Source organism: Zalophus californianus, chromosome X, assembly GCF_009762305.2.
Source record: "Zalophus californianus isolate mZalCal1 chromosome X, mZalCal1.pri.v2, whole genome shotgun sequence".
Lineage (NCBI taxonomy): Eukaryota > Metazoa > Chordata > Mammalia > Carnivora > Otariidae > Zalophus > Zalophus californianus.
Genome location: NC_045612.1, coordinates 34174968 through 34187557, shown reverse-complemented (window position 1 = coordinate 34187557; position 12590 = coordinate 34174968).

Genomic DNA, 12590 nt, shown 5'->3' with positions numbered 1-12590 from the left:
AGGACATAGCTGATAAAGGGTTAGTATCCAAAATACATAAAGAACTGAGGGGCGCCTGGGTGGCTCAGTGGTTTAGCATCTGACTTCGGCTCAGGTCATGATCTCGGGGTCAAGGGACCGAGCCTCATGTTGGGCTCCATGCTCAGTGGGGAGTGCTTTTCCCTCTCCCTGTGCCCCTCTCCCCACTCATTCTTGCTCACTCTCTGTCTCTCTCTCTCAAATAAATAAAAGCCTTAAAAAAGGAAGAAAAAAGAATTGATACAACTCAATAACTCAAAAACAAATAATCCAATTAAAAAATGGGCAGAAGACATGAAGAGACATTTCTCCAAAGAAGATACACAGATGGCCAACAGACACATGAAAAGATGCTCAACATCACTCATCATCAGGGAAATGTAAATCAAAACTACAATGAGATATCACTTCCCACCTCTCAGAATGTCTAAAATCAACAACGCAAGAAACAAGATGTGTTGGCAAGAATGTATAGAAATGGGAACTCTCTTGTACTGTTGGTGGGAATGCAAACTGGTGCAGCCAGTGTGGAAAACAATATGAAGGTTAAAAGTACAACTACCCTATGATCTAGCAATTGCACTACTAGTTATTTATCCAAAGAATACAAACATATGAATTCAAAGGAATACATGCACCCTGATGTTTATAGCAGCATTAACATTAGCCAAATCATGGAAACAGCCTAAGTGTCCATCAATTGATCAATGGATAAAGAAGATATATGTATGAATATTACTCAGCCATAAAAAAAGAATGAAATCTGAACATTTGTAAAGACATGATAGTGCTAGACAGTACAATGCTAAGTGAAATAAGTCAGAGAAAGGCAAATACCATATGATCTCACTCATATGTGGAATTTAAGAAACAAAACAGAGGACCAAGGGGGAAAAAAAGAGAGAGAAAGGCAAACCAGGAAACAGACTCTTAACTATAGAGAAGAAAATGATGGTCACCAGAGGGGAGGTGGGTGAGGGATGGGGGAAGTAGGTATGGGGATTCAGGAGTGCACTTGTGATGAGCACTGGGTGTTGTATGGAAGTGTTGAATTATGATATTGTACTATATTGTAAATGTGAAACTAATATTATACTGTATGTTAACTAACTGGAATTTAAATAAAAGCTTTTAAAAAAAAGAACAAATTTTTTTGAATCATCTCCCACTTTGAGGTGAAACAGAATTTGCCACCCTAAAATATGCTTCTTTGGCATAAGGATTTATTTTAGGCTGATTTTTTTTTTTTTAACTGCAGATTTAGGAAAATCTTTTTACTACCCATCAACTGCCTAACTTTACATTTGAAAGGGAGCCTGAACCAGGCTCTGAACTATTAGCAGAGATACCTTTTTTCCTAAGAAACTTATCTGCATAACAGGGCAAACTTTGTTTTCCAAAAATCTCTCATCTTCTGGTGAATGGCCTGCCTTCATTTTGTATCCCCAGGCCCCTATCCCTTTCCTTGGCTCAGGATGTCTTATAAGCCTCAGTTATCTGGCTGCCCTTTAGGTCTTATATTTTTATGGGGCTCCCATACATATGAAATTTGTTTTTCTCCTGTTAATCTTTTTTTAAATATATTTTATTTATTTATTTGAGAGAGAAAGAGAGAGCACGAGTGGGGGGAGGAGCAGAGGGAGAAGCAGACTCCCCAAAGAGCAGGGAGCATTACCAGGGGTTCAATCCCAGGACTCCTGGGATCATGGCCTGAGTCGAAGTCAGAGCTTTAACCAACTGAGCCACTGGTCAATTTGATTATTAGACCAATCAAAGAACCTAGAAGGGATGAAAGAAAATTATTCCACCCCTACAGTTGGTAACAACAAAGGAATCCTCAGTGGCTGGACACTGCTCTCTCTGGGGCTGCTGCAACTGTGAGATCCTGGAACCTATGACAAAAGCCAGTAGAAGTTAATCCTTACCATCTCAGTCTCCCAGATCTCTGCCTGCAGTGGCTGATGGAAGTAAGAGTAATGTGAGTCCTTTTCTTTTTCTAAATTTAGATTAGCAGAGAAAAGAGTTGGGTGAACTAGTTCCTTGGGTATAGCCACTTTGGTAAAAGTGTGTTATGAGGACTTTGTTTTCTACTAATGCCTTTCCTCCCAAAGATGGTCACTGTTTTCTTTTTTCTCTGTTGTAAAATTTGCCCAGAAAAATGTGGGCTATATCTCACTTGCAGCTAGATATGGCTGGACAGAAAGTGGGTTGCACCCCATTTGTGGCTACATATGTGTCTTTGTCTTCTCTTTTCTTGGTTATCTTTTGAACTAAAATTTTTGGATTATGAGGACTGCATCTTTTTCACTCTCTTTTGGAAATGTCTCTTTCATAAAGACTTATTGGTTTGATCCACTATTGAGATTAATATAAGATCATACTTGGCAATGACCAGATGATGGATCCTTTGAATTGGCCAGTTTTAAAAGAAAAAAAATTAGAGAGCTCTCATCTTAAACAAATGTCATATTGGTATCGATGGAAAGACTAGGTTGAAAATTAATACGAAGGGGTAGCTAGCCTTAGGGACTCCTTTAATAAGATGAAAGAACATAAATTGGACTTAAAACAAAAATTGAAGTCCACATCTAATGTAAATTCTTTCTCTGTCCTCTTATATAAACTTTTAAAATCCCCTACTCCCTGTCCCTGACACTCCAGAAGATCTTTTGTATCTCTGGACCCCTGGTCTAAAATCGCCCCCTCTCAAAATCCAGCCACATTGCCTCACCAAATTCCTTAAACTCCCAGCTGCTTGTTTAACTCCCCTCTCTTCATAAGATTTACAGAGAGCACTCCAGCCTGATCTCCAAGCCCAAAGTACAAAGATCACTCATGCAAATACTAAAAGCCAGGAGATGTATCTAGCAAAAGCACCTGAGACAAGAGGTAAGACTTGCTTTGTTGCCCTTTATAATTCCTCCTATTTTCCAGGACACTGTAATCAGGTGCTGCCAGCTTTAGACCTTCTTATGCAATGTCCTTTATGAATGCATCCTGGACACCCACCACAAAGAATTCACGTCCCCTACACATCAGCCTAAGTGCTTCGTCTTCATGGAAATTTATGGAAAGGACTCTGGCAAGCACATGTTTCTGATAATTTTTAGGTCATAAAACTGAACTGGGTAAGAATCTTGCAAAACTAATGGGAAAAAGTGGATCCAGGGGCACCTGGGTGGCTCAGTCGTTAAGCGTCTGCCTTCGGCTCAGGTCATGATCCCAGGGTCCTGGGATCGAGCCCCACATTGGGCTCCCTGCTCAGCGGGAAGCCTGCTTCTCCCTCTCCCACTCCCCCTGCTTGTGTTCCCTCTCTCGCTATGTCTCTCTCTGTCAAATAAATAAAATCTTAAAAAAAAAAAAAAGTGGATCCAAGCAAAACAAGAATTAATTACATGGGCCCGAATGAACTGATGATGATTACAATTTGTATGACTTTTTATTTGAAATAGTGCTGGTTCTTTAATGCTTTGTTTTTCCAGATTTAAGGAAACTTTTTCTCCTAAGGTACCTAAGACTTAGAGCAACTTGGTAAAGTGTACCTTTGTAAACAAAAATGAAACAGTTACTTTTTCTCCCTACCTGATCCCTCCAGAATTTGGAAACTCTTAGTGAGTCTTATTTTCATGTTAATATATTTATTTGCAAAAGTTCAATAAGAATCTGTACTCTTTGTGACAGGACACAACTGTAAACATTGGTTATATTACCAAGGCTTTTAATGCAATGTCAGATTTGAGAATATAAGGAATCAGATATTCTAGACAGCTTTAAGGAACTAAGGTTGACTTTATGGAGCCAACAAAGCCCCTTTGAAAAACAGCCTGGTACTTGCTCTTACAGGGTTCCCAACAGCCTAACCAGGGAAGTAAGGAAAGTCACTTTCTGGCAGCTACAGGAACCTCAGGATATTTTGGGGACCTCAAAAAAGAGAGGAATTTACCTAAATCTATAGATATTGCAGGTGAATTCTGATGGCAAGTCCTTGGCTTGGCTTACTAGCCTCAAGAGGCTTTTTTTGTTTTGTTTTGTTTTTTTAAAGATTTTATTTATTTATTTGACAGAGAGAAACACAGCTAGAGAAGGAACTCAAGCAGGGGGAGTGAGAGAGGGAGAAGCAGGTTTCCCACTGAGCAGGGAGCCTGATGTGGGGCTCCATCCCAGGACCCTGGGATCATGACCTGAGCCAAAGGCAGACCCTTAAGGACTGAGCCACCCGGGCGCCCCATCTCAAGAGGCTTTTAAAAGTTCAATCTGAGAGTCCTTATGAAAATTTCCAGGAGAGAAGATTTAAAAGGGCCTATAATGATCAATCACTATTCTTCCTGTACTTATATAAATAATCAGGCCAAATTTAAAAGGACTAGACTTATTTTAGCAAATTAGTTATACCATAATTATCTTGGGTAGAAATGGGGGTAACTGTACAGAGAAAAATTTTGTTTCAGTAGAAACTATAGTACATTCGTGTAGATAACAGATTCTAATTCTATTAATTGTCTTTGAAATTTTATTATTTATCTTTAAACTGGACTGGATCCTGAATGTTTCTTTAAATATCTGGCTACAAATATGCTAACTAAACATTTGCAATTTTTTCTCAACCTTTTGACCTGGAACCATTGGTACCCAGTACTTCCCCTTTTCCTGAAGCCCTCACACTGAAACTAGATGACTTGATGTAAACTTCAGAGAAATCACCACAATAGCTCATGTTTAGACAATCTTCCTTATGCCTGTTGCTGTGTGCACGACTCAGAAAGTTTACCAGATGACATCATTAAAAACATTCAAACTGCAAACCAGGAAAATCTGTCAGATTGGCACTGTCTGCCCTCACTCATTCTGAAGATGCTTTGAGCCAGACATCTAGAAATCTTGCCTGGCAGCTTTCAGGACTGACACTGGGTTTATAATTGGCTCTAACCATTAACCTTTTTCTTTTCTTTCCACAGAAATTCCTCCAATTACCTGACTGCTTGCACAATATAAGCCTAACCTTGAGAGCCTACCTGCAAGACCACCTCCTGAAATGAGACAAAACCTTTTAACTGAACTGAACTATTCTCAGGACTGAGACTGGTATAATGAGACATGCAAGAATCTATCAACTTAACTACTAGATTGTGAAATTTCTTATTTGAAATTTCAAACACTGGACTGAAGGGGGGCAGAATTTACCACCCCAAGATATGTCACTTTGGCATGAGGATTATTTTGAGCTGAAGACAATCAAAACCCAGCAGATGCAGGTGAAGCTCTTACCTCCCCCATCAACTGCCTTAATTTACACTGGAAAGGGGGCCTATACCAGGAAGAGTGCTATTAACAGAGATACCCAAGAAACTTTGCATAACAGGACAACCTTTGTTTTCCAAACATCTCATCTGCCTTCCTGTGAATGGTCTTCCTTACCTGCGTGTCCCCAGAACCCTGCCTCTTTATAGCATGTTATATAGAAGCCTCAATAACCTCACTACCTTCTGGGCTTCAGATTTTAATGGGGCTCCATTAAATGGAACAAATGACATTTATTTTTCTCCTGTTAACCTGCCTTATGTCAATTTGATTATTAGACTAGCCAAAGGAAGAAGGGAAATTTTTTCTGCTCCTACACTTTCACGTGGCTGTCACACTTCCATGGACCAACAGACTCTTAACCTTAACAGACATGCACATACTCATTTCATCAAATAACCACTAAATAACCACCAAAACAGAGAAAGACTTAGTGATGTGTGTTGCAAAAAGCACTAGACTGTTAGTTAGAGGACCTGAGATTTAGCCTTGATGCTATCACTCTTATATTGGATACAAACTTCCTTTTCTCAGGATTTGTTCCCTCAAGAGTAAAATAAGTGATGACCTTCAAATATATATCCAGCTCTAACTAGTCTGAAAAATAGTTTAAAATAAAATTTTCTTCATTACAAATAAATTTATTTTATACTTTTTAAAACAAGTTTTAAGAAAATTAAAACTTACCTTCCCAAATATGTGTGAGATCCAGCCACTTCTTGTGAATTGTCTTACAAGCCCTATGTAAGGAGAGTAATATGGGTTAAAAGCAAATGAACTTATAGGAAAAGAAAACTAAATGTGGTAACCTCCTGATGATATCTGTGGAAAGGAAATTATTCAAATAAATGCTCTATTATTTTACAAAATGTTTAAGGTAACAGAACTTGAGTAGACTGGCATAGTTCACATTATTTTCCCTCTTTGCAAGAAGAATGGGTAATATTAATACCAATCATCATTGAAATAATTATTACTGACAGGAGAAAGAAACATACTGAGATATTACTCAGACTGTCATGATATAATATTTGGAAATGAGAGGAAACTACTAAAGGTTATAATTTGTTTATAGAAGATATATATTTTTAATATTATTTAACCAATAGTTTAAATGCAAATCATGCCAGTACACTCCAACATTATATACAGACAACATGATTCCAATAAAGCTGATGTACCAAATGTAATACTACAGAAGAAACCTTAGGATCGCTAGGTCTTGCTGCTACACTCAAACCATGAGACAGATGAGAATTTTTCCTATTTATAAACCTCTCTAGAGAAGATTCCACAACTTTCCTTAGGAACCATTCCCAGTGTTTCACAATCATGATTCCTCCTTAAGTCTAACTAAGATCTCCCATGGCCTCTCTTAAGTCTATTTAGTCATCTAAGAATAAAGAATATTTATTGACTATCCTTTGCATCTGAGTCATTGACATTTTAAGACAATTATTAAATTATCCAAAAGGTTTCTCTTCTTAATGGATACTATTCCTTCAACATTCCCCTCAGAGCACCTTTCTTATAACCTGTGATGCATTTGTTTCTTCAGGAGTCTGGTAAAGTTTACCTGGATTTGAGTTTCTTCTTTTCTTTTTAAAGATTTTATTTATTTGAGAGAGAGATAGTGAGAGAGAGAGCACAAGCAGGGGAGAGGGAGAAGCAGGCTCCCTGCTCAGCAGGGGCTTGATCCCAGGACCCCAGGACCAGACCCAAGTCAAAGGCAGGCACCCAACCAACTGAGCCACCCAGGTGACTATGAGTTTCTCTTTGTTTTCTACTCTGAAACTCTTTAGAATGTATTCAGAATTCCCATGGGGCCTATGCAATCTGCTTCCTCTCTAAAATTTTTATCTCCCAGAATATTAAGAAATATTACCCAGATTATCCAAAATATAACTTTATTATCACAGTACAAATACAAATTTAAAAAAAATTTTAAAGTCCTGACTCTAGCTCACAAAATAAAATAAGGGCAATGCAATTTTAGCTTTGTGGTATTCCTGTCCGGAAGCCAAGAAATTATTCAAGTGGTATTTCTCAGGAAACAAATGTTTAGACTCCTGGGAGGAAGCCAGAAATCTGGAGTGGGTGATGCGGTTCTTGGCTCCCCAATTCTTATGTCACCAGAGAAATATTTTGGCTGAGCACTAGAGACTCATCCTCATTTCCAGACCACTTCATTTAGTGAAGTTTTACACAGTGCGTCCCAAGGTGCATTTTTATGGTCTAATTGCCATATGCTATATAACTGAAACTTGAACCCTTGGAATGTATGAAGGTATTGCCAATATAAAAGCTGTCTTCCTATATATTACACAGTAGCATGAAAACTAATGCCTCTCTAAGCTTTCTGTCTTCTATTACTGAATCAGACTCCTGACAAAAGAAGGGAATGGTGCCCTCTGAATTTAACCCTGGTGTGGCTTACAATTGGGACCAACCCTATACATAGGCAGAATATGTATCACCTTTGTAATAAGATTTGAGGAGCCCTAAAAAAATCAGTCTGGTTCAGTAGGTGACTTGCTCCTTCAGGTTCTCCAATGTCTCCTCAATAAGACCTACACTGTGGTCACTCTATTTAGAATTTGAACCTGTACCAATCCATACCCCCCAGTACAACTACTATTTCTGTATTTTACGAAGCATGTATTTCCTTCTAATATACTGTATCATGTAATTACTTAGTTACATAGTTGGTTATTCTGTCATTTATTGCTTCTCTCTCCTCTAGACTGTAAGCTCTATGCAGAATATATTTTTGTCTATTTCATTCACTAAAGACACCGAAGTACTGAAACAGTACCTGACACACTTTAAGTGCTTAATAAATATATTTTAGGGGCGCCTGGGTGGCTCAGTCGTTAAGCGTCTGCCTTCGGCTCAGGTCATGATCCCAGGGTCCTGGGATGGGGCCCCGCATCGGGCTGCCTGCTCGGTGGGAAGCCACTTCTCCCTCTCCCACTCCCCCTGCTTGTGTTCCCTCTCTCGCTGTGTCTCTCTCTGTCAAGTAAATAAATAAAATCTTTAAAATATATATATATATATTTTAAATGAATGAATGTGTTGAATAATCCATATGAGGGATAGCTAGTATACACATTGGCACTCTGACATGTTATTTTAATAGAGTAATGAAGGCATCAATCATCAGCTAAATCACTAAGTTGAAAATAGCCAGTATCATTTATCCAACTGCAATTATTCAATGTTGCTTTTGTTTACTTACTTCAAAACATTTATTCAGTGCTCAGAAGTTGTACTTTATCATCATTTATTTAGAGATAATCATATACAAATTACCTGTATTGTTTATAAACACTTAGACAAGAGCACACATGCAAGAAGCAAAAAGAGTAAAGAATAGGAGAATGAATGAGAAAATAAAATGAAGACAACCATGGACTGATTTGTAAGGTGGCAGGACAGCAAGTGGTTTGTGCAGAACTGAAGAGAATACAAAAATGTTCAGGAAAAAGTCAAAAGGTGATGTCAGAGCATAATTAGGAAATATTTCAACTGGATGTCATGAACCTTAACTTTTTTTTTTAAGATTTTATTTATTTGAGACAGAGAGTGAGTGAGAGAGAGAAGGAGCAGGGAGAGGGGCAGAGAGGGAGAAGTAGACTCCCTGCTGAGCAGGGAGCCCGACATGGGGCTCCATCCCAAGGGCTCTGGGATCATGACCTGAGCCAAAGGCAGATGCTTAACCCAGTGAGCCACACAGGAACCCCTCATGAACCTTAACTTTGATCAGACAGGATAAGTCAGCCTCACTCCATATAAGTCTCACTCCTTTTATTCCTGTTTTGGGATCCCCGCCTATTAAAAACTTGAGATTTTATTTATTTATTTTTTAAAGATTTTATTTATTTGACAGAGAGGGAGATAGAGTGAGAGGGAACACAAGCAGGGGGAGTGGGAGAGGGAGAAGCAGGTTTCTGGCAGAGCAGGGAGCCCGATGCAGAGCTCGAACCCAGGACCCTGGGATCATGACCCGAGCCAAAGGCAGACACTTAACGACTGAGCCACCCAGGCGCCCCCCAAAAACCTGAGATCTTAATAGCAAACTCCTTTCTCCCAAGGTGCCACATCTCCCTGGTTTCATTAAACGGCTACAGTGCATTTTCTCACACATGCACAAAAAGGTATTTGGTTACCTTACTTAACAAAATAGAAGTGAAATATTAGACTTGCCTTCTCCTGATTGTACCTTCACATTCTCAGGAAATGAGTTCTCAAACAGAACAGGGAAGCTGTCCCACTGATTACTCTTTTGTGTTTTCCACTTTCATTTCTTATCTCGAAATGAGTTATTTTTAAGTAGAATTGATGAAAAAAAAACAAACAAAGGTAATGCTGCCACTATTATAGGAGGCATTTGGAAATGGTAGGCAAAGCAATGCTTACATCTCCTTTTCTCCTTTCTGAAACTTCTCTTTTACAAGCATGTTCATTGAAACAATTATTTTGAACAATTGGAGGAAAGTGTCAGCATTCCAAGGGCTAAACACGTTAAAAGGCATTTGTTTTAAATGTCAAGACCTAGTTAACATTTTTCTCTTCTGTCATTTCCTTTTCTTAGTTTTTTCATAATACTAAGCTTCCAAAGTAGTTTATATTTGAAAAATAATATGAACACATCAGAGGTATACATGGCTTTAAAATTTATCTTTATTAGTTAAAAGATTTTATTTGTCAGAGAGAGAGCACAAGCAGGGGGAGCAGCATGGAAGAGGGAGAAGGAGGCTCTCCGCTGAGCAAGGAGCCTAATGCAGAACTCCATCCCAGGACCCTGGGATCATGACCTGAGCCAAAAGGCAGATGCTTAACCCACTGAGCCATCCAGGCATCCTTTTTTTTTTTTTTAAGATTTTATTTATTTGACAGAGAGAGAGACAGTGAGAGGGAACACAAGCAGGGGGAGTGGGAGAGGGAGAAGTAGGCTTCCTGCCAAGCAGGGAGCCGGATGTGGGGCTTGATCCCAGGACCCTGGGATCATGACCCGAGCTGACCGCAGACACTTAACGACTGAGCCACCCAGGCAGCCCCGTCCAGGCATCCTTATCATTATTTTTGTATGTGAGTTTCATAAGAAACCACTGAAATAGGTACAACAGGAAGTATTCACCCCATTTTCTAGGGGAGAAAAATAAAATAGCATATTTTAAGATCATAGGACCAAAAACTATGTATTTAGTAAAAGAACTCAGGCTGTTTTAGTCCTTGTTGTCATTTAATGTTGGTTACAAATTTCTATTTCCATTTAGCAGATACTGAGCACCTACCACTGCAAAACCAAGAGCTACATACTGTAGATACAAACATAATACAAAGCCCCTCTTCCCTCAAGGAAATAAGTATTTAGTTTAGAAAACAGATATGTAAATATTGCCAATACAGTAATATAAGGGATCATGTTAAGACATTGGTCTCCTAACATTGTAGATAATAAACTCTATGGGGTTTTCTTATTTTCAATGTACCCTCTTGGTAGAAGTGTTTATTTACAAATTATACATGTGTAGTGTCATAATTAGCTAATATCTTAAGGCACGAAACATATTTAGGGTGAAGTTCGCTGATACTACACAGGATATAAATTGGTATGTCAAAGTCCTCTTGTTAATTTTGAACTTTGTAGGACATTTTAGCAGGTCTGATTAGATCATCATGGTTTTTGAATTTGTTTTGTTTGTATTTATTTTTCTTTTGTTTTGTATTTAAACTAATAGTGTGGTTGAAAAGGAATACTGTCAATTTCTTTTTCACTTGTGTTTACATTATTAGTAATATCAATATACTTTGCAGTAATCTCACAAAGTGATGGTTAGTTCATTAAAAACAAACTTGATAATCTGATTGAGAAATTTAACGGGGAACATATAAACTGCAACATCTTGCAAGATGATGAAAATAAACTAATAAATGAGGATTTCTGTCCACTGTTCCACACTTCTGCTCCAGACAATTCATTAATATATGACATTACATATGACCATCTGTTGTCAAAGTGATAACATTGTTTTTATATGTGTATGAGTGTTTGTGTGCAGCTATATTTATTTCATTATATTTTATATAATTATTTTCTATAATAAAAGATTATTTTTTAAAGAAATAGCTCCTTTTTTGCTTTCTTTCTTTTTTTAAAGATTTGTTATTAATTTTTGCAAGAGAGAGAGAGAGAACGAGCAGGGGAGGGGCATAGGGAGAAGCAGACTATCCCACCAAGCAGGGAGCCCAATGTGGGACTTGATCCCAGGACCCTGGGATTGTGACCTGATCTGAAGGCAGATGCTAACCGACTGAGCCACCCAGGCACCCTCTTTTTTTTTCTTTTTTTAGAAAGATTTTATTCATTTATTTTAGAAAGAGAAAGAGAGAGAGAGAGAAGGGAGAGGGGCAGAGGGAGAAGGAGAGAATCCCAAGCAGACTCCCCACCTAGTGCAGAGCCTGAAGCGGGGCTCTATCCCACCACCCCAAGATCACAACCTGAGCTGAAATCAAGTCAGCCACCCAAATGACTGAGCCACCCAGACACCCCTATTATTTTTGATTAATAAAACACAGACATTTTTATATGTATACTCAACCCGAATATCCATCTGAGACAATCCCTAGAGTACATCTCTCTAGTTTGGGATACCACTGCACCAGTCTATCCAACAGACTGAATTTCTAAATTTTTTTTTTTTAATTTCTAAATTTTGGAAAGATTTTCCAGAAAGGACTAAAACGAAAAATGCTTTCTGTTGCTTTCTGATCCCTAACCAGAAAATCATTTAACCATGGTGTCTCAAATTCAATCTTCACTTGTTGTAGCTGAGCTTTTACTATATTTACTCTGTAATTTTATTTTTTAAGATTTTATTTATTAGACAGAGAGAGAGAGAGCACAAGCAGGAGGAGCGGCAGGCAGAGAGAGAGAGGGAGAAGCAGGCTCCTTGTGGAGCAAGGAGCCGGGCCCGATGCCGGGCTTGATCTCAGGACCCTGGGATCATGACCTGAGCCGTAGGCAGACACTCAACCATCTGAGCCAACCAGGCGCCCCAACTCCGTTTTTTTTTTTTTACAGTCTTGAGGTCTTTTATTTTTTTTTTTACATTTATCATGCCATGAATTCATAGGGAATGGGTTCCAGCAGTTCAGGCACCTTTCCATTAGTTCTCACGAAGTGTGCTTCTCTGGGTGGGGCAGGCTGGCGCTTCAGTTGAACCCAAGTACCTTTCTCTTTGGCTTCTTTCTTTTTCTGATCATTTTCC